Below are 22,433 nucleotides of genomic sequence, written 5' to 3'. Positions count from 1 at the left end.
ATTCAGTTAATGTTGTGCCCTCTTAGTAGCTGCTAATTGCAGGACTGACACCAGAGACCATCCAGACTCGTCTGTGGTTAGGTTTAGGCAACAAAGCACTTTGTCTAAGTTAAGGGAAAGATTGTGGTTTCGGTTTAATGTTAATAAATACGTTGTGTCTCAAGTCGCTGCAGGCTTTTTGTGTATTAAACCAAGACCCTGATCATTACCTAACCTTAACCAAGTGATCTGAGTTAGAGGTCTGACACGCTGAAACTATTTGGGCCGGGCTCGGGCCATTGTTTTGTTTTTTCATAACTTCTCTCCTTTCATTGTGCTAATATTTGTGGGCATGACTGTCGGTGGCACTGGTAGTTATGTAGACGCATATAATAAATGTAAGAGCCAAATATGTTGTTGGAATAACAAGAATTTAATTGTTGTTTCCTGTGTGTACATTGGGTGTCACTGTGCTAGTATCTAGGGCTCAGGTATATAGGTAGGAGCAGAGGAGAGACAGGTGAAGAGAACTTTACTCGATGACTTACTCTTACTTGACGACAACTGGACGCACCGTGGTGTTCTGTCGGGAGGTGCAGTGACTTAAACCAAAGGCAAGTAAGAAAAAGTATAAATAATATGCAATTTGTTAAGCTATGAGTAGAGGAAAAGTCTGCTAGCTGCTAGGCTAATTTATGCAGTATAAAATTCCATAGGCTTAAGCTAATAATGGTGACTAGCAAAAAACTATTGTTTTGACTGTGAACCTTGACAGTTATACACCCCACTCCTGTCAAAACTTTGAATATTCGCGGGTAATTCTCACTGAATCTTCGAAGCCCCAAAAGTGGTATCCGGGACAGCCCTAGAAGTAAGTGAAAATTTTACTGATAAGTTCAGTATCAACATTTTGATACGTTAATTAACAACATTTCCTCATTAAAGTTATTCGGCTGTACATTGCCCTCAAACCATATTTGCTGTTGCAAATTAGTTGTATATAAATGGAATTTCTAGGAGACAGTGTTGACCCTGCCTAATACCCAATGCATTGTGGGATATATCAGGTATAGATAGATGGATGGATGATGTGGGACTGATTGTTCAAACCACCTGGGAAGTGCTTTCAAATGGTAATAATGTGGTATAAAAACTTCACCTGGCTAACAAATTGCCAACTACTGACACAAACACATGGATGACTCATGTTGACTCACCTTTGAAATGGCTGGAGCAGCTCTCTCACATTCGAAAATTCAGTGCTTAAATAACGTTTTATTTCCGCCTGTCATTATCACAGGAATTGGACCCTAAGTGCCTGCTTCCACACACTGCTTCCTAAAGTAGTTTCAAATCAGAGGAGTCTGTATGCAGCTAGAAGACGGAAACATTTAAACTTTGTCAACATCTGCAGAGAATGTGAATCAGCTGCAGTCTGACTTTAATACTCGTCTTTTTTAATATCAGGTAGCTATCTGGTCTGCACAAGACGCATGAAGTTACAACATTAAGTGTAAATTGGGTATTTGTGTATAAATGTGTTTATATGTAAAATGGGGAAGTTAACTGTGTGTGTGTGTGAGAGAGGGAGTGTGTGTGCCCATGTAATTGGTGATTCTGACCGGTTTGCTGGAACACTCAACGGCAAAACAACTGCAACGGACGGCTGAACAAACCCATTACTCTGGCTCAGTGCTTCTGACACACACACACACGCACACATACTGAAGACTCACCAGTGACCTGCAGTGACTTCAGAATACCACATGACCTGCTACAGTATACACTCTGCGGGAAAGGGCAGAGAATGAAAGAAGTGGTGGAGTGGAATAAAAAAACAGTTGAGATGGAGAGTAGTAGATTATTTTAAATAAGAGAAAAAGAAAGAGGAGAAAGAGGAAAGTGTGTGTGAGAAAGAATTAATTCATTCGCTCAGTGTCTGTTGTCACCAGAGGGGGGCAATAGAATATTTCCAATCCACTTTCCTACACACAATTGCAAGCAACCCTACCTGCCCTGTACTGTTGTCTACAGGTGTGTGTTTGTGTGTGTGTATATCTGTGTGTTGGGAAGCTGTGTGGGCATTAAATTGAGCAATGGAGTGCTCTCATTGATTTTCACAGTAAAGGAAAAGTAATCTTCTCTGAGCTGGGCTCAATGTGTGCGCATCTGTGTGTGTGTGTGTGCGTGTGCGTGTGTGCGTGTGTGCCGGTATCGCTTGGTGATTAAAACAGTGGTCAGAAAACAGTATTAAAGATTTTATAGGCTCTCATAGAAATATCACTCAACAATCAGCTGATAGCAGATTATAATTGCAGCAATAAAACAGGAACACTACCTGTACAGTCAAAACAGAAGCCCCAGTAAGCCTCACATGCTTTTTATATGTGAGGGTTTGAAAGGTTTCAGGTCAGGTTTTCCTCTACAGCTCTAAATTGCTTTCCAGCTAACTGGTACATGACATTTTTCAACCTGTAGAAAGCAGAAATACGCTATTTGCCTTGGAGAACAAGCCGTATGGGTGAATAAAGTGTCAGTGGCTTGTGAGATTTATAAAGCACTGTCTGAAATTGAGGGACCTTTCAATATGAAAAGGAGTCTAAAAACACCTTTTTTTACAATATGAACACTTGCACCATCCCTCACAGCCTCTACCACAAACACAGAAGAAGTGTTGTGGATATTTAGATGTCCCTATATAAACACAATCATTGTAGTCTATCAGATTATATCTCTGATACCTCTCCTCCCTCTTGAAGATTCGTCCTTTACTCCGTTACAACAGGAGACACACTAAGAAATAAATCAAGCCTTGGTTTTATTTTATTTTTTTCTATTAGTTGTCGTCAACTCCAGAGACACACAGAGGACCCTAGTGATGAAACATAAGCAAGGTTAATTCAATTCAACAATATAATCTGTTACAAGTGTGATTTATCTGTTTGTCAATAGTGCAGAGAGACACTGTCTGGAGATTTTTATCTTATTGATTTAACAGCATATTGTTTTTATTATGTATCAAGCATTAGGACATTGTTTAGACACATGAAAACATATAAATCTGCTAATAATGGATCGTGGTGATGGGTAAGATGATAAATGGTCTGTATGTGTCAGTATTTGTGCAGATGTATGAACATGTAGTCACATTTTTTTTTAATCAAGAGTAAAGACATATCAAGATAAACACTTTAAGCAGTAAATTACATCCAATAGATTAGTAATTACTAGCAAACAGCCTTACACTTAAACTGAAATTTATTGCACTTAATATTTACTTAAAGCTGCACCAGTCAATATTTTTACGTTATGAATGGATCAAATGACCATGTGTAATATGTAAAGTGTCACCCACAGTTATCTTGATTGAAATAATGGCCAAATGTTGAATTCCTGTATGTCTTGTCACATGAAGATATCTCTGATGCACTTACCGTCAATATGATCAACAGTAGTAAGAGAAAATTTTTCAATCATCTTAAAACATCCGCTTTGACATCAGGTGTTCATTTTAGTCCTTCAGAATCAAAGAGCAGGAGCTTCTTTCAAGGCTCACCATTTTCCACAAATGAAAATTATCTTAATCATCACAATCATACAGGAAGAAGTCCATTGTGGAGCAGGATCACAGCATGATGCAACATAAATGCAAAAGAAAAACAAATTTAGAGTAAAAATGGTGATTCTCTTTCATTTTCAACCATAAAACTTTAGTCTGGTTGCAGTATAACTCCTTGCTATTGTTCTCTTTTCCTGCACGTGTAATCAATAGAACTGTTTATTCACATGATACTGTGGTTCAACAATGTATTTCAGCAGTTTTAGTTACCCATTCAGCCTCACTTTATTGTTGATTAGATCTGTTTTGATTAGTCGACTTACAGTTTACCTGTAGGGGGGAAGCAAGGCTCGTTTATGTGATTGCCAATCATACAATCAGAACAGCTATTGTGCTGTTATGAATTATGCCTATTCTACTGTCTTGCTCTCTGCTGTTTGTTTGACAGGGAAACTTTGTGCTCTGCATTGTATTACTACAACCTGCACGCTGGTGAAATTTAAGAAATGTTGTTTTATTTGCCCGGAGTCTGGGACCTGTTGCACCAAATTTGCAGAATGCAAGCTGTGATTTGCTACTTCTGAATTGGGCCACTGATCAACGGTTACCTCAGCCATTCACGTTTTGATCTTGGGCAAAAGTCATTTTTATTTTGGACAGAAGGCTTATTAATTGAAAATAGTACAGTGTCGTTGAATACAGAAACATGAACTGCTGAGCTGAGACTAAAGGTTGTCAAAATGTGTTTTTGGAAGTGTAGTAAGAGGCAGGTTGAGAAACAGTGAAGCCAACAAAACATACACCACATCACAAAATTACCCCAAAAATGGATAAGATATTTATAAGTTACATCTAACAGTGTCAATTTAACATAATTTACACATTTAAACTTACAGTACCACAACTTAATGGTGAAATTACCAGTTGTGTGTGTGTTTTTGTAACATAATTCACATATTTCTATTTATTCATTATGTTTTTCTTCACTTTTATTGCTATACATTGCTGCAACAAGCTACAGTTTACCACAACTATCATGAGAATTTGATTTGATGTTATACATTGTTTTAAACAACCAAACATGCTCACCTACCTTTTTAGCAATTTTTTTGATGGAAGTCTCTCAGTATGTTTTATCTGTTTACTTCAGGTCTTCTTTACTGTGGTAGAATTTACTTGAAATGTGTATGAAAAAAATTTTGAAATTTGTACAACCTGTGTGTGCATCTTGAAAACGTACTGTCTGTGTCACTAGGAAAGATAGTAGATGTTTGTTAATACATTGGGAAGACATAGGGCCTAGCTGTAGAGAAGTGACTCCAAATGGTTTAATTTTCTCTGTCAAAATACTGTATACACTCACCGGCTACTTTATAATACACCTGTTCAACTGCTCATTAACACAAATATCAAATCAGCCAATCACAAGGCAGCAACTCAATGCATTTAGGCATGTAGACATGCTCAAGATGATCTGCTGAAGTTCAAACCAAGCATCAGAATGGGGAAGAAATTTGATTTAAGTGACTTTGAACAGGGCGTGGTTGTTGGTGCCAGACGTGCTGGTTTGAGTATTTCAGAAACTGCTGATCTACTGGGATTTTCACACACAACCATCTCTAGGGTTTACAGAGACTGGTCCCGGATGAGAGAAAATATTAAGTGAGTGGAAGCTCTCTGGGCGAAAATGCCTTGTTGATGGCAGAGGTCAGAGGAGAATGGCCAGAGTGGTTAGAGCAGATAGAAAGGCAGTAGTAACTCAAATAACCACTTGGGTCAGAATTTGGCATAAACAACATGAAAGCATAGATCCATCCTGCCTTGTATCAACGGTTCAGGCTGCTGCTGGTGGTGCAATGGTGTGGGGGATATTTTCTTGGCACACTTTGTGCTCCTTAGTACCAATTGAGCATTGTTTAAACACCACAGCCTACCTGAGTATTGTTGCGGACCATGTCCATCCCTTTATGACCACAGTGTACCCATCTTCTAATGGCTACTTCCAGCAGGATAATGCACCATGTCACAAAGCTTAAATCATCTCAAACTGGTTTCTGGAACATGACAATGAGTTCACTGTACTCTAATGACCTTCACAGTCACCAGATCGCAGTCCAATAGAGCACCTTTGGGATGTGGTGGAACGGGAGATTAGCATCATGTATGTGTAGCTGAAAAATCTGCAGCAACTTTGTGAAGCTATCATGTCAATATGGACCAAAATCTCTGAGGAATGTTTCCAGCACCTTTTTGATTCTGTGCCACAAAGAATTAAGGCAGTTCTGAAGGCAAAACGGGGTCCAACCCAGTACTAGCAAGGGGTACCTAATAAAGTGGCCAGTGTAGATCGCTCAGGTGCTCTTAAAGGGGCAGCGCTCCATTCATAAAGGGTAAGTAAGTACAACTAATATACAGTATTTTTTCTCTTCATGATAAGTAGTATTCCAGTTTCATTGATAAAGCAATAAATAAAACAATATATTAATATAAAGTAAATCCAATCAAGCTGATGATACTATTTCACATAAAAGGCCAATTCTCAGTGGTGAATCAACTTGCAGCAAATGAACTGAAAAGGGAAGGGAGTATATGAAATCTTTTTTTTGCCTAATTCATTTCAGACCTTGGTGACGGATAATGAAATCAAATTCTGCAATCTTGTACAGTAATTTTCACAGACTTTTGGGCCAGGGGAGTGTAAATAGTAGGGATGAAGAGCTTAGAATGGGGAGCATAGAGGTTGTTTAATATGAAAAATGATTTCATGTTGATGTAACACACAAAAGCACAAACATTTATCAGTTACTTCATCCACTAGCTGACCCGTGGCATCAGCATTTCATCAACCCTGTTTGGCTGTGTTACAGTTAGTGGACACTCAGTGGACATCCTTTTCTCATCACCCACACATTTTGTTTTCATTCCTGCGGCAGTAAAAGTGATGTGAGACCTACTGCCAATAAAAAGCCTAACACTGAAGATCTTAATAACATAACTACTGGTGCACATCTATGAATGCATAAAAAGTTTCGTCCTGCACCAGCAAACAACAGCACATGCAAGTAATTAATTACCTGGCATGACTGCAATCCCCACACACACACACACACACACACACACTCTGTATACTGCTATTACTCTGTATGCTGCTAAAGTAGTTCAGTCTGATGTTTTGCCATTATGTGTTTGATTTCTGCAACCTAATTTAATTTCCTAACACTGCTGTCACTTTGTGTGTAAGCAGTGGTGGCAACAGCTCCGCTGATTTCCCTCTCTGTCCTCTCTGTGGAAGCTTAAACCTTATGTCTCGTGTCTCAGTATCAACTACCGTGACATACACACACATAGGGGCAAACACACAGTTACACATTCATGCACACTTCCCAATAGCCTGAGGACAGCCTGGAGCAACTCCAATTAACAGCAGCGCGCTCTAAACAAAAATCGCAAAGTCCTCTGTTCTGTACATTTTGAGGGACTTTAAATAGAGGCCGCTCTAAATTCAGTCCTTTAGGGGGAATATTTGCCCTAAAGCAACAAGGCACAGGATACACACAAATATGTAAGCATACATACTCACAACACACATGCACACACACTGCCACTGGGAGACGTTTGATCAGTATCTTTCCGACGACTTTTTCTCTTTATTACCATCATCATCATTCTAACCTCCGCAGTAATGAACATCTTGCCCTGGAGAGAAAACACACATGCACACAAGCATAGTGGCACATGTGCAAACAAGGATAACACACAGACTGTCTAATTGAAGGTTGAGTGTGGGTGGATGAGAGGAAGAACGCTGGTAGGGAAGAGGTAGAGGGTCGGATGTAGACAGGGGAAAGGCTGAGGGAAGATTAAGGATGAGAGGGAAGTAAGGGGTGGAAAACAGTGGTAGAAAGGCGTAAGGGCGGAGGGAGGTACATGGTGTGTTGAGGAGAAGATGAAAGGGGGATTAAAGGTGTGAGAGAGTTGAAGTGGGAGGGCAGGAAAGCAACATAATGGTTAGAAGAATGGCAAAGGAGGGGTGACAGCGTAATTCATCTGAATTGGAGAGTAGCAAGTGAAGGAGGAAATAAGAAAGACAGAAAAGAATAGCCTTGAGTGGGACCTGTGATATGCATGATGAATAATGGAAGGACAGAAGGTGCATAAGGAACTGAGATGCTGAGAGATGGGGAGAACAGAAGAGAGGAAAAAAAGACAAGTTGAGTCAGAATTAATAAAATAGAGTGAGAGCATCCACCATCCCACTTGTTCCTTAAGAGTGTAGACTGAAAGGAAGATATAAAATTAAGAGAATACAAAGGGAGGGCTCACACAAAGGGGTTTGTTAGAAAATATTCAAATTAGATTGACCAAAGAAAAGCAGAACAGCCTGACATGAGAGAGAAATTTAATTAGGGAAGGAGTATTATCAAATGGGACTGGAACTGCAAATACAGCTGTCAGTTTCTTAGGATTTTGACTTTTCCTAAGTGAAATACGCTTATTCACTTTTTTCTCAGTTAGATATCAGTCTCATGTCTGTGTGTTTTTTTTTTTAGAACTGGAGCCAGGAGGTGATTAGCCTAGCTTAGCATAAAGACTTGAAGCAGGGGGGAAACAGCTAGCCTGGTTCTCTCCAAAGTGCAAAACCACACCTAGCAACTCCTCCAAAGCTCACTAATTAAAATGTCTGTGCACAAAATGCTACCTATACCTCTACTAAATCCTGCACTATAAGCAGAGATGCTACACAGAAATTACTGAGTAGATGGATAAACAGTTGTTTAACAAGAAATATTTACACTGTGCAACTCCCCCTAAAATGTTGTTATTTTTGTTCTTTTGAACGGACTAAACAAATGTGAAGCAACGAGTTAATTATTGAGCTTTAGAGGTATTTTTGCTTTGGACAAAGCTAGGCTAGCTGTTTCCCCCTGCTTCCCGTCTTTATGCTAAGCTGAGCTAACCATGTCAGGGTTCTAGGTCCATATTTAACGCACAGACTTGAGAGTGGGATCAATTGTCTCATCTAATTCTTGGTAAGAAACGTCTAATTCTATTTCCTGAAAAAGTTTTATACTATACTATTTTAAATGTACTGTCTCCAAGGGGAGAGCGGTGTGAGCAAAAAAATAAACATTTAAAACAAATTTAAAATGCAAGTTACAAGCACATCAGAGACATAGTCTACACACAATAAATACCTATTCTGATGGAAAAGTACATAAAGCAACTACATTACTGATCGCAAAAACACGCCAGTATATAGCAACAAACAATACAGTGCAGCACCAACCTGCAGTACTTATACGAATACTATCAGTTTGGTATGAAAACAAATCTGAAATGGATGCAACAGTATTTGTGACTGTGGCATTTGGACTGTTTCAAGTGTGAGTCAAGAAGCTGAGCCGTGTTGCCGTGGCAAAGTCTGAAAAGAAGTTTAACAGGCAGGCCATTAGAGATGGGCGGTTCGACTCCTTTTACTGACTCGAGTTTGAATGAGTCACTCACTAAAGAGAGTCGGGTTTTCAAGTCACTCGAGTCACCAAATCAGTCACCCAGAGCTTGGTGAATCCCCCACCGGCCCCAGCGCCCATAGAGCATGCACAGCAGAGACGTCCGCTGGCCGAGCCGGCTAACTTCCGGTATAGCTCTCCGCTAACTTAAATGAGATCAAATAATTTAATTGTGCAACAATGTTATCGGACCGAATGGATCAAATTCTGATAGCAAAACAAGTCATTTCGCAGGGGTTGTGACGCAAAAAAAAATGATCCACCGTTTTACAGCCGCTCCTTTACCCATGATTGTGTGTAGGAAAAATGCTCTTTGAGCTCCTGTCGGACCGGAAAATTGTAATTACACGGTTTGAACACTATGTCTAATTGGCTTAAAAGCCCGGTGCTGTTCCTGGGGGCTAGCTCAGAAGCACTCAACCTGTTTCAGAGCTGCTCATTAGGGGCAGGGAGAGCAAGTACTGAGCTGAAACAAGCGCTAACATGGTTGCTTTTCTCACAGGGCTAGGTTGATACAGTAATTAACTTGATACAATTCCACAAATACAGTTAATATAAGAGTTTCACAATAGTGTGAGTGACACGTGGTCTCGCCTCGTCTTCGCAGTTCGCACTAGCTAGTAGCAGGCAGGAGGGGCGAGTCAGTGAACGAGTTAGTGGAGATGAGGACTTGTGACTCCCAAATCAGTATCTTTTTATACCTGCTGAATGTACCAGACAGCATCAGGGTGGCATATGAAGCTGAACTACAAGGGTTCAAGCCCCCTGTGGGCTGAAATGGCCTTGAGCAAGACACACAGAGCTCTACCAGGGGTCACTGCTGGGATGCTGACCCTGTGCTACCTGCAGATACACAAACAGACTTTCCCTTGAGTGATCAATAATGAATTATGTAACATTAATGCAGCTTAGGCTCTGTTGAAACTGGCAGCTCAAATCAGGTTTTTGGTATCCAGAAATCTGATAAAAGCCACAATCCCCATGGAAGCTGATTTTTGCAAATCACATTTCCCTTATTGACTTTCAAGCACTTCTTTTTTTACGATTCCCTCACCAACTCCACTTAAGCGCTAAACATCATTTTCAGATACTCTTTGGCCCTGGTTTATTCCGTACAACAGAGAGAAGTCTTCAATGAATAAGTTGAACTCTAAACTTTAACTGTGAAATTGACCAGATGTGACAATACAAATGATTTAATATGTCAGTATAATGGAGCCTTTTCTGCACTTCCATCAGCAGTTAGAGGGTCCCTGCATGAGAGGTGATGGAACAGAAGCACTTAAGTTAATTAAGCAGCCTTATCTATGGTCCCTGCGCTCAGAGAAAAAGAGACCCGTTTGAATTGACGATAGCTACGTAATTACCCTTTATCTCCTCTTAGAGAGGTTAGGAGTTCTTTAATGAAGAGCAGTTTTGTTTAAGAGAGAGCTGGAATATAAATGGCGGGCCGAGGCATGAGTGTTTGTGCCTGTGTGTACGTGTGTGTGTGCATGCATGTATAATAGATATGTGTGTGTATATATGTGTGTGTGTGTGTGTGTGATCATGGTGACTATTTTAAAATTTAATTATTACTGTCTGGTGTGATCATTGTCCTTCAGTTATGAAATGAAATTGCTACATCCTCTTCCACACACATATAACGAGTCTTTCTGTCCCTCACACACATCTTGCAGTGAAGATCGGACAAAAGATTCAGTCAATGAAATGGAAACAATACCTCTGAAACATAATCCATTTTTTGATATTGATGGCCTGCTTCAAATTGTGTGTGTGTGTGTGTGTGTATGAGCAATTGCCTCCGATTTGGAGTGTTTACTCCAATCTTGGGAAGGGCGCCACGCTCCTCGGTTGGTTTTGTAATACGGTCTTTAGATCTTGCAAAGAGAGCAGACTCATACATTACAAAATCCTATTTTGTACCCTCCAGCTTTGCTCCTTTAAATGAAAAGACAGATTGTGCCCTGACGAAAGTGGCCTGGCAGCAATTATGAAAAATTCGACTGTAAGCTGCTGTTGGAATCAAAATCAGAATAATTTCACTATTTACCAAAAAAACCCCAAAAAAAACAGGGAATTTGTACTTGTGCCATCATTGAGGGGGTATTAGCAAATGTGCTTGTTTTGTATGACTCATTATCAGTGAATAATACAACATTATAGTAACTGTATGTGACTTTACACTGCACCGACACATGTTTTTAGCCTGTGGCCTTAAATCACTGTTACTGTTATTATCTTTTATGTTTTTACTGAAAGCAACGGTGAAACACTGAACAGTATTGGACAACAAATTCAATGATAGTTATTACAAATCACAAAAAGATGCAATACCATTAACATGAGTTAGACCAAACATTTTGAACAAGTTGATAATATTGGCGGTGGTGTCAGAGAGGAGGATGCTGGGCAAACTACATGCCATCTTGTACAGTGTCTCCCACCCGCTCCATGACGTACTGGGCAAACAAAGGAGTACCTTCAGCGGAAGACTCATCCCCCCAAAAAGCACCACAGAGTGCCACAGGAAGTCATTCCTGCCTGTGGCCATCAAACTCTTAAACTCCTCCCTCTAATTGTTAATTTGTATGACCCTAAGTCATTAAACTGGACATTGATCATTACATCTCTGCAAGACTTGAAATAATTGTGCAATATCCTGTGTTAATACTCCGGTGCAATATTCTAGTTTTTCCTATTATTGATATTGATATTTATTCATACCTCTATTACTGCTGTGCAATATCCACCGTCTCATAATAATCTTAATAGGCTACACTTAATTTGACAGTACATGCACTACTACTTATTACTTATGTTATTACATTGTATTATTATACCGTATTATCATTATCAACCGGTAAACCCACTTTGTACTTCACACTTTTATTTTATACTTATACCCACCTGGTACTTAATTTATTTTCTGACCTGTGTTATAGTATAGTGTATTATATTTTTTGCTAGTACTTTCCTGTGTGCACTGACGTAAAGGTGAGCTGCTGTAACAAAGAGTTTCCCTTCGGGGATCAAAAAAGTATTTCTGATTCTGATTCTGATTAAAAATGAGCTAGTACAGTAACAGGAAGTGTCACCAGTAAAAGATCAACATTAGGTCCCCATAGGAAGTACAACACAGAAAATAATTAACATTCATCTACTAAACATACATGTAGATTAAAAGTAAAAAGAGTAAACTTCATAATATTGACTTAAATTGTTGTACTAGCAACACATTAGCCTCAGACAGCTAGTGTAATGGCTAGCTTGATTTGCAGTAAATCACTCGCAGAAAAACTAAACAAACCGCAAAATAACAATTACGAAACAGCTTTAATAAAAACAGTAGCTACAGATAATGTTTCAGAAATAAATTTGTTTATTTAATTTAATATATTTATCTGACAAAATGGTGGATGTGAATGATCAGTCAGTTAAACTGCTACAGAACTCTGCCAGTAGTGGTTGCTACTAGCAACAGAAAGTTCAACTGGCACTAACTGTGGTTGGGTGTGAGAAACACCTTCGTATCAAGTTCCTGAGTGAGGTTAGTTGCTATCCTTAAAGGATAAGGCTTTGTGCGGAAGGCATAGAGAAAGGGGCCGAAAGGGGCGTCAGAGGGCATGGATGTACGACGTATTTTATCGTATTTTATCTGAATCAGAATCAGAATACTTTATTGATCCCAGAGGAGAAACTCTTTTGCTACTGCAGCTCACTGTCACGTCAGTGCACACAGGAATAGAAGTACTAAGCAAAAAAAATATAATACACTATAATACAGGTCAGAAAATAAATTAAGTACCAAGTGGGTATAAGTATAAAATAAAATAAGTGTGAAGCACAAAGTGGGTTTACCGGTTGATGATGATAATATGGTATAAAGTAATAGTGCATGAACTGTCAAGTTAAGTGTAGCTTATTTATGAGATGGAGGATATTGCACAGCAGTAATAGAGGTATGAATAAATATCAATATAATATGGAGGACTTGTTGCTCACGCGTATGGATAGATCATCAGGACATGTCTGTCCACCAGTTGCTGGACAGAGGGTTTGACAAACTGTTATGCTAACGAGTGTTTCCAAGGAACTGAGTACCGACACAACACTATTCATGTAGATTTATATGAGCTCCAACAAGCGTGCCAACGATACCATATACTGATAGACTGGTTATCCTTATTTATATTTTTATTTTGGTTTCATTCTAATAAGGGAATTTTGAGGTGAAACTACTTGGTTTGTTATATTAATAATAATAATAATGTATTATAATCAAATAATATTCATTTTGTGTTATGTAAAGAGTGCATGGGAGCTCGGATTAACAGTATAGCTACAATTAATAGCTAACCTGCTCAAATGTTCTGGTTTTAATATTATAGTAGACCTCCTTAACAATTCACCTCTAATGCAAATGTATTTTAAGGGCAACAGCAAGGCCCTTAACCCCAACCTGTGGTTGTACTGGACAGCTTCCAGGTGTGAATGTGTTGTAACTGTGTGAATGTGATCAGGGCTTTCCTGCAAAAGGGAACATTGCTCTCAGAGAAATTTCCTTGAATTAATAATGTTTTTAAAAAAAAAATGAAAGTAAGCCACAATATAGAAAAATTGTGCGGGTAGGCAACACTATAGGAAGAATGAAACATGTTTGTACGAGGTATAATTATCAGTAAATGTCACTCTCAGAAACATACATTCACCGTGCACTCTTTTTGTGGTTCCGTAGCAAGATCATAAATATGTATGAAACTGCTTTAGGTGACGGAGAGAAGAGAAATATAGGAGGGGCAGAAAACAGACATGCAGGAAGAGCTGGATTGGGGATTTAAAAGAGGTAGAGAAGTGAAAGAGCCTTTGATCAGCAGGGAGAGATGGAATAAAGTCACCTCTGTTCCATTACCACCCTGTTGCTGTGAAAGTGGAAGTGCAGTGTGTGTCTCTACGGAGCTTTGTCACACACTGAAAGGCCCAGTGGTACACACACACGCTCAATCCACTTTTGTTCAAAGACACGTTCATCCAGGCTAGTTTATGAAGCTTGGGTGAGTCCAGGCTTTTTAGTGGAGCAGGTTTTGGGATGGTGATAGTCCCGGGATGATAAAGGTGAATGAGTGTTGGTGGTGGAGTGGACTCTGCGATTGATTAACTCCTCTTTCTGATCATTAAAGAGTATCTCTGCAGAGAATACATAAGAAAAATTGAATGAATTTAATGAATTATGTTTGAGGGGGTGGGGGCTGGGGGGTTGTCCGCAATATTTTAACTTCCTTCACTGCAAAAAAGGTTTTGTGACAGCATTTCAGGTTAAAGTTATAATTTAACAGAGCAGCATGTGCATCAACAGAGATCGATAACATGCGCATTCACGGTCCATATTTCGCAGGTTGTCTGTGATTTGTTTTCTCTCAGTTCTCTCCCCGCTGCATGTCAAACAGTCCCTTTGGCTCAGACACTGAAATTATCAGGGGCTCAGATGCTGCATTTGTTTTTGACACTTCACCCAAACAGCAGCTACGTAAATTAATTTGTTGGTCACTCAGATTAGAACTATTTAAATCAAACTGACTAATTTTTCAGTCCATCACACACAGAAGAAAATCACTCTTTGTGGTAGAAATGCAAAACTGCTGTCATGACCATGACATGACACTTGTCATGAACAGGAGTCTTTATGAAGGTTTATGACTGTTGCCATTAAGTGTCATTCGGTCAGTTATGTCACTTTTAATGCAAAGCTGACGTTATTTGAGATGTCTTTGTTATGACAACTTGACATTAACCAAGAAGATCAAACTTAAAGAAACTATTTAGCTTTATGTGTTAACATTACATTATACTGTCATGTGCTTGGTTTAGACGACTGTCATGAGACCATTATAATTGTGTCATGAATAATTCCCTTGACCTCAAGTAGAGTGGAACCATTTGGACCTGTCACAAAGATGTCACATTAAATGTTATGTGGACAGCTTGACAACAGAGTACAGTACTGAGGTGACTTATGGAGTTTCCTGATGGACAGATAGCTTTACTTGTTGCTAAAGTAACGTTAGCTAACCTAACCACATTGGTGGTGGTTGAGGTGCGTTTCCTCCCTTCCCTGTGAAGCACTTTGGGTATCAAGATAAAACGCAAATATTATATAAATGTAATCCATTATTATTATTATTATTATTATAACCACTAACTGCTGCTAATTGTGACTGTTAGCTGCTGTTAGCTAATTAGCGCGGTTAGACCCTTGCAGCCAGCCGTGCTATTAACTAGCTGACTCAGCCCCGGGATCCCAGGAGGCAAACTTGGCTAGAAAACCACTTTGGTACTGTATTCCATGGCCAACTGGCCAGTGATTTGCCTTATCAGGACTTACATTTTGTCCCCAAAAGGAAGGCGAGTCCCCACAATGTGACTGTGTAAACAGATTTATGTCCCCACAACATGAGTAATACAAGGCCACACACACACACAGTCTATCTTATTTTGTTTTTTTTCCATTTAGCTATTAAATATATCTTCTGTTTGAAGTAATGAAAAGCTTTTTGTGTGTGTGTATGTGTTCAGTCAGAGTACGTGTAAAATGAACTTCTTGCCTCCAGGCAGAGGTAGCCCGCTAACAGAGATTAGTTTACATCATTCCCTTTTCAATCTTCTCTTTGTTTCTGTGGCATTGTACTCTCTGTTGTAACATGCACACTGACACACACACACCCAAACACACAGATAAATACACACTTGGAGTATAGAGAGAGAGAGGCGAGACAAATAGTCAGATTCAGTATCTTTCCATTCATATTTTTGTGTCATCTCATGCTCTTGTTAGAGCATAAAAAGATGAAATCCCCCAGTTAAGTATTTTGGGCCTCTGGAGGAGAAAATCTGCTGGAGGAGCAAAACAGAAGTGAAAGGATAGAGTGAGAGGTAAATGGGTGAGACCGAGAAAAAGAAAAAGGGGTTGTTAGGGAGATAGAGAGATTGCAAATGAGACGACCAAGAAAAATCCTGCTAGCTTTCTTTAATTGGGGCCAGAGCAGCGACCGCTGCAAGGACCCTATTGAAATTGAAGGAGTTATTCTCCTCTCCCCCAGTGAATCACATTTTTGAGGTGCGCCAAGACACCAAACTCTGACATGGGTCTTTTGCATGGGTGTGGGAAACTGGCTCGATAGTGCCCTCAACAAAATTTCATCAAAGCCGCCCCCGTGGTATGTTTCACCTAGATGTACGAAATGATGTATCATCCCAAGATATTCCAAAAAAGCCTCTTGGAGCTATACCCTAAACCCAACAGGAAGTCAGCTATTTTGAATTTACTGTGCACTTTTTGGCCATTTTTTGGCATTTTTAAGGTTCCGTACTTTAACAAACTCCTCCTAGAGAATTAATCGGATCAACTTCAAATTTTCGCAGTACAATCTAAACACCTTTTGCAATGAAAAGTTATTAAAAGCTTGAGTTTTCATTGAAGGGCGTGTCCGTGATTTTGCGTCGAATTTCAATGTTTTGCCATGAAACAGGATGTTGTTGTAACTGAGTGTACATGGTCAAATTTGCCCCAAGTTTCACGTTTGATAACATCCCGGCCTGAAGACATCGTCATGCCAATTAAGAGTTATACTCATTGCACCACCTACTGGCAACAGGAAGTAAGCCTCGTGTACAAATCATCATTTGATTTACATGAAATTTTCGTGGTGTGGTCTACATTTGATATACTGAAACATAACTTACAATTAGTGGGTGTTCTGTAGCGCCATGTAGTGGACACAGGAAGTGACATTCAACGCCCCCGTGCAGTGTCCAAAACACATGAAGATTCAGTAACGACGGCGGCACACCCTGACCTGAGGGAGCAGCTTTAATTATACATTTGTGTCTGTGTAGATAAACAGCAGTGCAGTTTAATGCATGTGTTTGTTTCTGCTGCGGTTAATTTCAAATGTGTTTGTCACTGTGTGTGTGTGTGTGCAGGGCAGATTCATAGTATGAGTGTGTGTGTATGTGTCACGAAAACCAGCTGTTTTTTTTCACTTTCGCTAGAGGCACCATGTCATACCTCGTATATGGATTACTGTTGAAACATTAACAAGTTCAGCAAAAACAGAAACAGATGGAGCACATAGAGGTCTCCTTTGATTTGTAGAGTAGCTGTCAAGAGCCATTGATCTCTGATTAGCTGATTCATCACCAAATACGGATCCACTGCTTAGTAGCTCTTAGCAACCCTGCAGAACTGCATTACCAAGGCCTTTTTAATACCAGGTCCAACATCTTCACACACAAAAATGGCACGAACGGATGTTAATCATCTCGCGACCCTTGAGCTTTATCTGGTGGCAACCTTGTCTTCTTAAAAATGTATTTATATACTACTAATTTATCTACTAATTTTCAACAGCAATTACATTTTGAGAGAAACGTAATGCCATCTGGATTACATTTTTTATCATCATAATAAGGAAACTTTTTCAGGCAAAAAGAAGGGGTTGACATGGGCAGCGTTATACTTGTACAGGAAAAGGGTCTTTCAATTACATATTTAATGGGTTACACTTTATTGGCACATACATGTAGTCCATGTTTTGCCAGTATTATACATATTGATCATATGCAGTCTTAAGGTAAAGGTCAATTTCTCCATACAGTTTATTCCGTTTACAATTGCAGTCATGTCGTCCCTTGATGGAGTGTTTGGCTGCAGCCATTTCCGTGTGATGGCTTTCTTGCTAGCAGTCAAGAGTATTTTAAATAGATATTCATCCTGAGCCATGAGTTTGTCTGGGATTTTGCCCAGGTAAACCACTCTGCCTCCAGTATTAGTCCCTGATAATGTCTTTGAATAAATTTCAATTGAGTCACAAAATATCGTATTATGCTGACTTTGAGTTGGTAGTCTTAGCCTGGTTTTCCTATATATCATCATCTTCAAAAATCTCCAGGTCCGATTTCTTTTTCCCATTTCTGTTTGACATAGATAGTCAAGCAGTTTTTGGAGTTTGTTTTCTATTGTATATTTGTGATATTAGATGTTTGTTATCTTTAATCTTATATGCATCAATGGGTATTGACCAAGTTAGGTTCACTATCCTCTGTTTGTTGAATTTCTTTACTAAAGTAGTCTCTGACCAGGAGATATCCCATTTCAAGGTTATATGTAGTTGAAAAGTGTTTAAAAGACTCATTATCACTAGTTATAGTGCAGTAAGCTGTTACACCTTTTTTACCCAATGTCTAAACCACATATCAAGACCAGAGGGCTTAAACTCTGCATCATATGCCACCCATTTCAGTATTCTTACATGCTTCTCAGGGTGAAACGTTTTTCAGGTCTTAAGTCACACCCTAAGGGCTGCCTTGGCCAATTGGTTTGGTTTATCCAGATAAAAATCCACGAGGAAACGTTTTCAATGAACAAGTTGCAAAATGTTGATTCTGAGCGGATCTACAAAATGTTTACTGACATTGTATTTACTTTGTTTTCCGTATAATATCCGCTCTTGTAATACAAAATCCATTGGAAACTATAACGGGATAATACTTTTTTTATTTTTATGCTCATGTAACCAGGTTAGTTTAACCCTAGATTGGTATTATGTTACCTTGTTTCTAATACATACAGTTGCACCATACATCACACACAGAGAAGTGGTGTCAAAAGGCGGAGGAGAACGCTTAAAACAGAATACAGTTGCCCTTAAGCAGGCCTAATGATCAATGATATAAATTCAAAATGACATGGTCAGTGAGTAATGTCAAAATGTAGAAGAGGCTCAGTCAAAGACTAAATTCTGTAAATATTGCTTATTACTTAAATTACTTTTAAACATTTTTTCTGTCATGGTGGGAGACATAAAATAGTAAATAACAACAATGCATTTTGATCTATGGACTGGTGACAAATTAAAGGAAAAGCCTGAATAAATGAGCGTAATTCCATACATTTTACTGTCATGGTTTTGGTCCACTTGTCATCTTAGAGGGAAAGGTCACTGCAAATCAATACAAGGTTACTCTGAGTGATCATTTTTATCCTATGATGAAACACTTCAATCCTCCTCCAAGATGACAAATCCCCCGATCCACAGGACACAAGGGTGCACTAAATGGTTTGCTGAGTATGAAAATGATGTGAATCATTTTCTATATGGCCTTCAGAGTCACCAGATCTCAACCAGACTCAACACCTATGGGAGATTTTGGAGCGACATGTTAGGCAGTGCTCTCCACCACCATAATAGAAACACCAAATAAGGGATTGTCTTTTGGAGGAATGGTGTTCGTCCCTACAGTAGACTACCAGACACTAAGCAGTTCTGGTTTTAAAGACACTTTTAAAGACCTTTACATTTTTAACGCTCCTGCGCTTCTAAAGTCTTTGTTGCTGTTGATTCACTCCCTCCCTTCTTGAGTTTAGGGATGCATCGATCAAACGTTTTCTTTCCCAATACTGCAATAATTTGTTTTCCCTGTAATATCCGCTCTTGTAATACAATATCCGTTGAAAGCAACTACAATGTGATAAAACTTATTTTATTTTTATGTTTATGTAAACAGGTTAGTTTAACCCTAGTATGATATTATGTTACTGTCCATTTAAATGAGGCCGGTAGTTTTTGCTACATCTGCCTTAGCGCAGAAGAGAGTGCGAGGAGTGGCAATCTTTCTCTTGTCACACATTTTTTTTTTCCTTCGTCTGTGGTTCGGCCCTGTAGGAGTTCATGGTTAAACCAAGTTAGAGCTTGATAACTATAAGTTGTGGGTTGAAGTTTGACACTGAACAACAACGGTTGATCGAGGAGCTGCAACTTCACCTAGAGATGCTTAGAACTGTGAACATTTGATATCCCGGCTGATTTTTTTGTAGAGCTCTTCAGTTGGAACTTGAGTCGTCATCCGTCTGTCATCTCATCTGTCGTTATTCATCCACATCTCCATCTCCATCCAAGTTGCCATCTCACCTTCATCAAAAAAATACCTCCATCTCCACTCAACCAACATCACAGGCATCACCTGGGACCATCTTGTTGGACATTCCTTGTAAAAGAGGGCGGCAGGACTTTTGGGTGCACTCATTTTATTTTCCTTTTATTTATTTATTGTCTCTATTTATTTGAACTTTGAAAGTTTTCTGAGATCTCAGGGTTTTTTGTTTATTTGGTCATTCACCAGTTACCTGTTTTCAGCCTTTTGTGGGTTAACAGTGTTGAAAGAAAAGCGGAACAGTTAATGTGTGGAAAGGTTTTTGTAAATCCACTTGTAACTAATATAATTAAGACTATCGTTGGACATACCAATTTCATTGCTTATTCACTGGACTTGTTGACAGGTAGTCTGGTTACTTGTAATACATTCATGCCTTATTTTCACTGATTTCAACATACTTATAGCTGACTTTTGCATTGTGAGATACTGTGACCTTAGGGTGTATCATTGGTCACAGTACACTTTCCTTATACATGGTCAGTCTGTTGTGTGCGTCCTTTGGGGTGGATGTTTCATGCTTACTTTAGCAGTTAGACATGTAAATTACAGCCAATCTCCTCATCGAGTCTAGATTAGAGACCAAACCCCTGTTCCTACTTAGATACTCTGCCCTATTTTTAATGCGACAGGTACAGGGCGGTTACATTTAGGCACCCAGAATACACAGACAACAATTAAGTTTCCTTCAAATCTGAATTCACAAAAAGTGTTGTATATAAATGTTGTTTCTAGGAGACAGGCTTGTTGTCCTGCCCCCAGGTTGGGAACCAGTGATCTAGGGAAGTAACAACAAAGAATCAAGTAAATGACATTATCACTGCTATGGGTTTTATTAGGGTATATCATTTGATATTTAAGTGTTATTTTACTTTATCATATCAGACCAAATACAATATCTCTTCATGCTCACCATCCAGTATGAATGGATATGATGGCTGCCACCCTGCAGTCTCACAGTGTTACATAAACCCAGGGTAAAGCCACGCGTCCTCTCCTTGCCTCCGGTGTCAGTGGCTCCTAATCCTGAGCCCAGTTTCATTAATCATCTAAACATGTCCTCCATCACTTCCCCTCGACAGTTTCTAATACATACAGTTGCACCATACATCACGTGCAGAGAAGTGGGGTCCAAAGGCGGAGGAGAACGCTTGAAACAGAATACAGTTGCCCTTAAGCAGGCCTAATGATCAATGATATAAATTCAAAATGACACGGTCAGTGAGTAATTTCAAAATGTAGAAGAGGCTCAATCAAAGACTAAATTCTGTAAATATTGCTTATTACTTAAATTACTTTTAAACATTTTTTCTGTCATGGTGGGAGACATAAAATAGTAAATAACAACAATGCATTTTGATCTATGGACTGGTGACAATTTAAAGGAAAAGCCTGAATAAATGAGCGTAATTCCATACATTTTACTGTCATGGTTTTGGTCCACTTGTCATCTTAGAGGGAAAGGTCACTGCAAATCAATACAAGGTTACTCTGAGTGATCATTTTTATCCTATGATGAAACACTTCAATCCTCCTCCAAGATGAAAATCCCCCGATCCACAGGACACAAGGGTGCACTAAATGGTTTGCTGAGTATGAAAATGATGTGAATCATTTTCTATATGGCCTTCAGAGTCACCAGATCTCAACCAGACTCAACACCTATGGGAGATTTTGGAGCGACATGTTAGGCAGTGCTCTCCACCACCATAATAGAAACACCAAACAAGGGATTGTCTTTTGGAGGAATGGTGTTCGTCCCTACAGTAGACTACCAGACACTAAGCAGTTCTGGTTTTAAAGACACTTTTAAAGACCTTTACATTTTTAACGCTCCTTCGCTTCTAAAGTCTTTGTTGCTGTTGATTCACTCCCTCCCTTCTTGAGTTTAGGGATGCATTGATCAAACTTTTTCTTTCCCATTAATGATTGTGATTCTTCAACTCTGGATATCTGTCAATGCCAAGTACTGATCCAATACCAGTGCTCTCTTTTTCCCAAGTTTAAAATCTGTAAACGTCTTTACGCACAACTCAATGGAATTGTTTTGAACATGAGCCCAGAGATTGCTGTGGCATTAAAAACTGAATTGGTGCCCCTACGTGACTGACTGAAATGTAATTTTATAATGACATTGACAAAGTAACCGTATTTAATGTGGATCGGTCACGTCATGGACGACACTCGATTTGCTTAATAAGGTCAGTATTGGAGCCGATCCCTACTTCATTTTTACATGAGAAACTGACTTTGTGTAGAAAGTTATGGCCACATTGTTCTGGAGTAGGCAGCGTTCTCATGAACCCAGAGGTGATTTGTATTTTATTTGTTTGCCTTTTTTTTTGGATGTCATGAGTGTAACCAGTGAAAACATAGCTGTTCATTTTCTGCAGAGC

Source organism: Siniperca chuatsi, linkage group LG3 (assembly GCF_020085105.1).
Source record: "Siniperca chuatsi isolate FFG_IHB_CAS linkage group LG3, ASM2008510v1, whole genome shotgun sequence".
NCBI lineage: Eukaryota > Metazoa > Chordata > Actinopteri > Centrarchiformes > Sinipercidae > Siniperca > Siniperca chuatsi.
The sequence above is the reverse complement of the archived record's forward strand: the minus strand, read 5'-3'. Positions refer to the sequence as shown.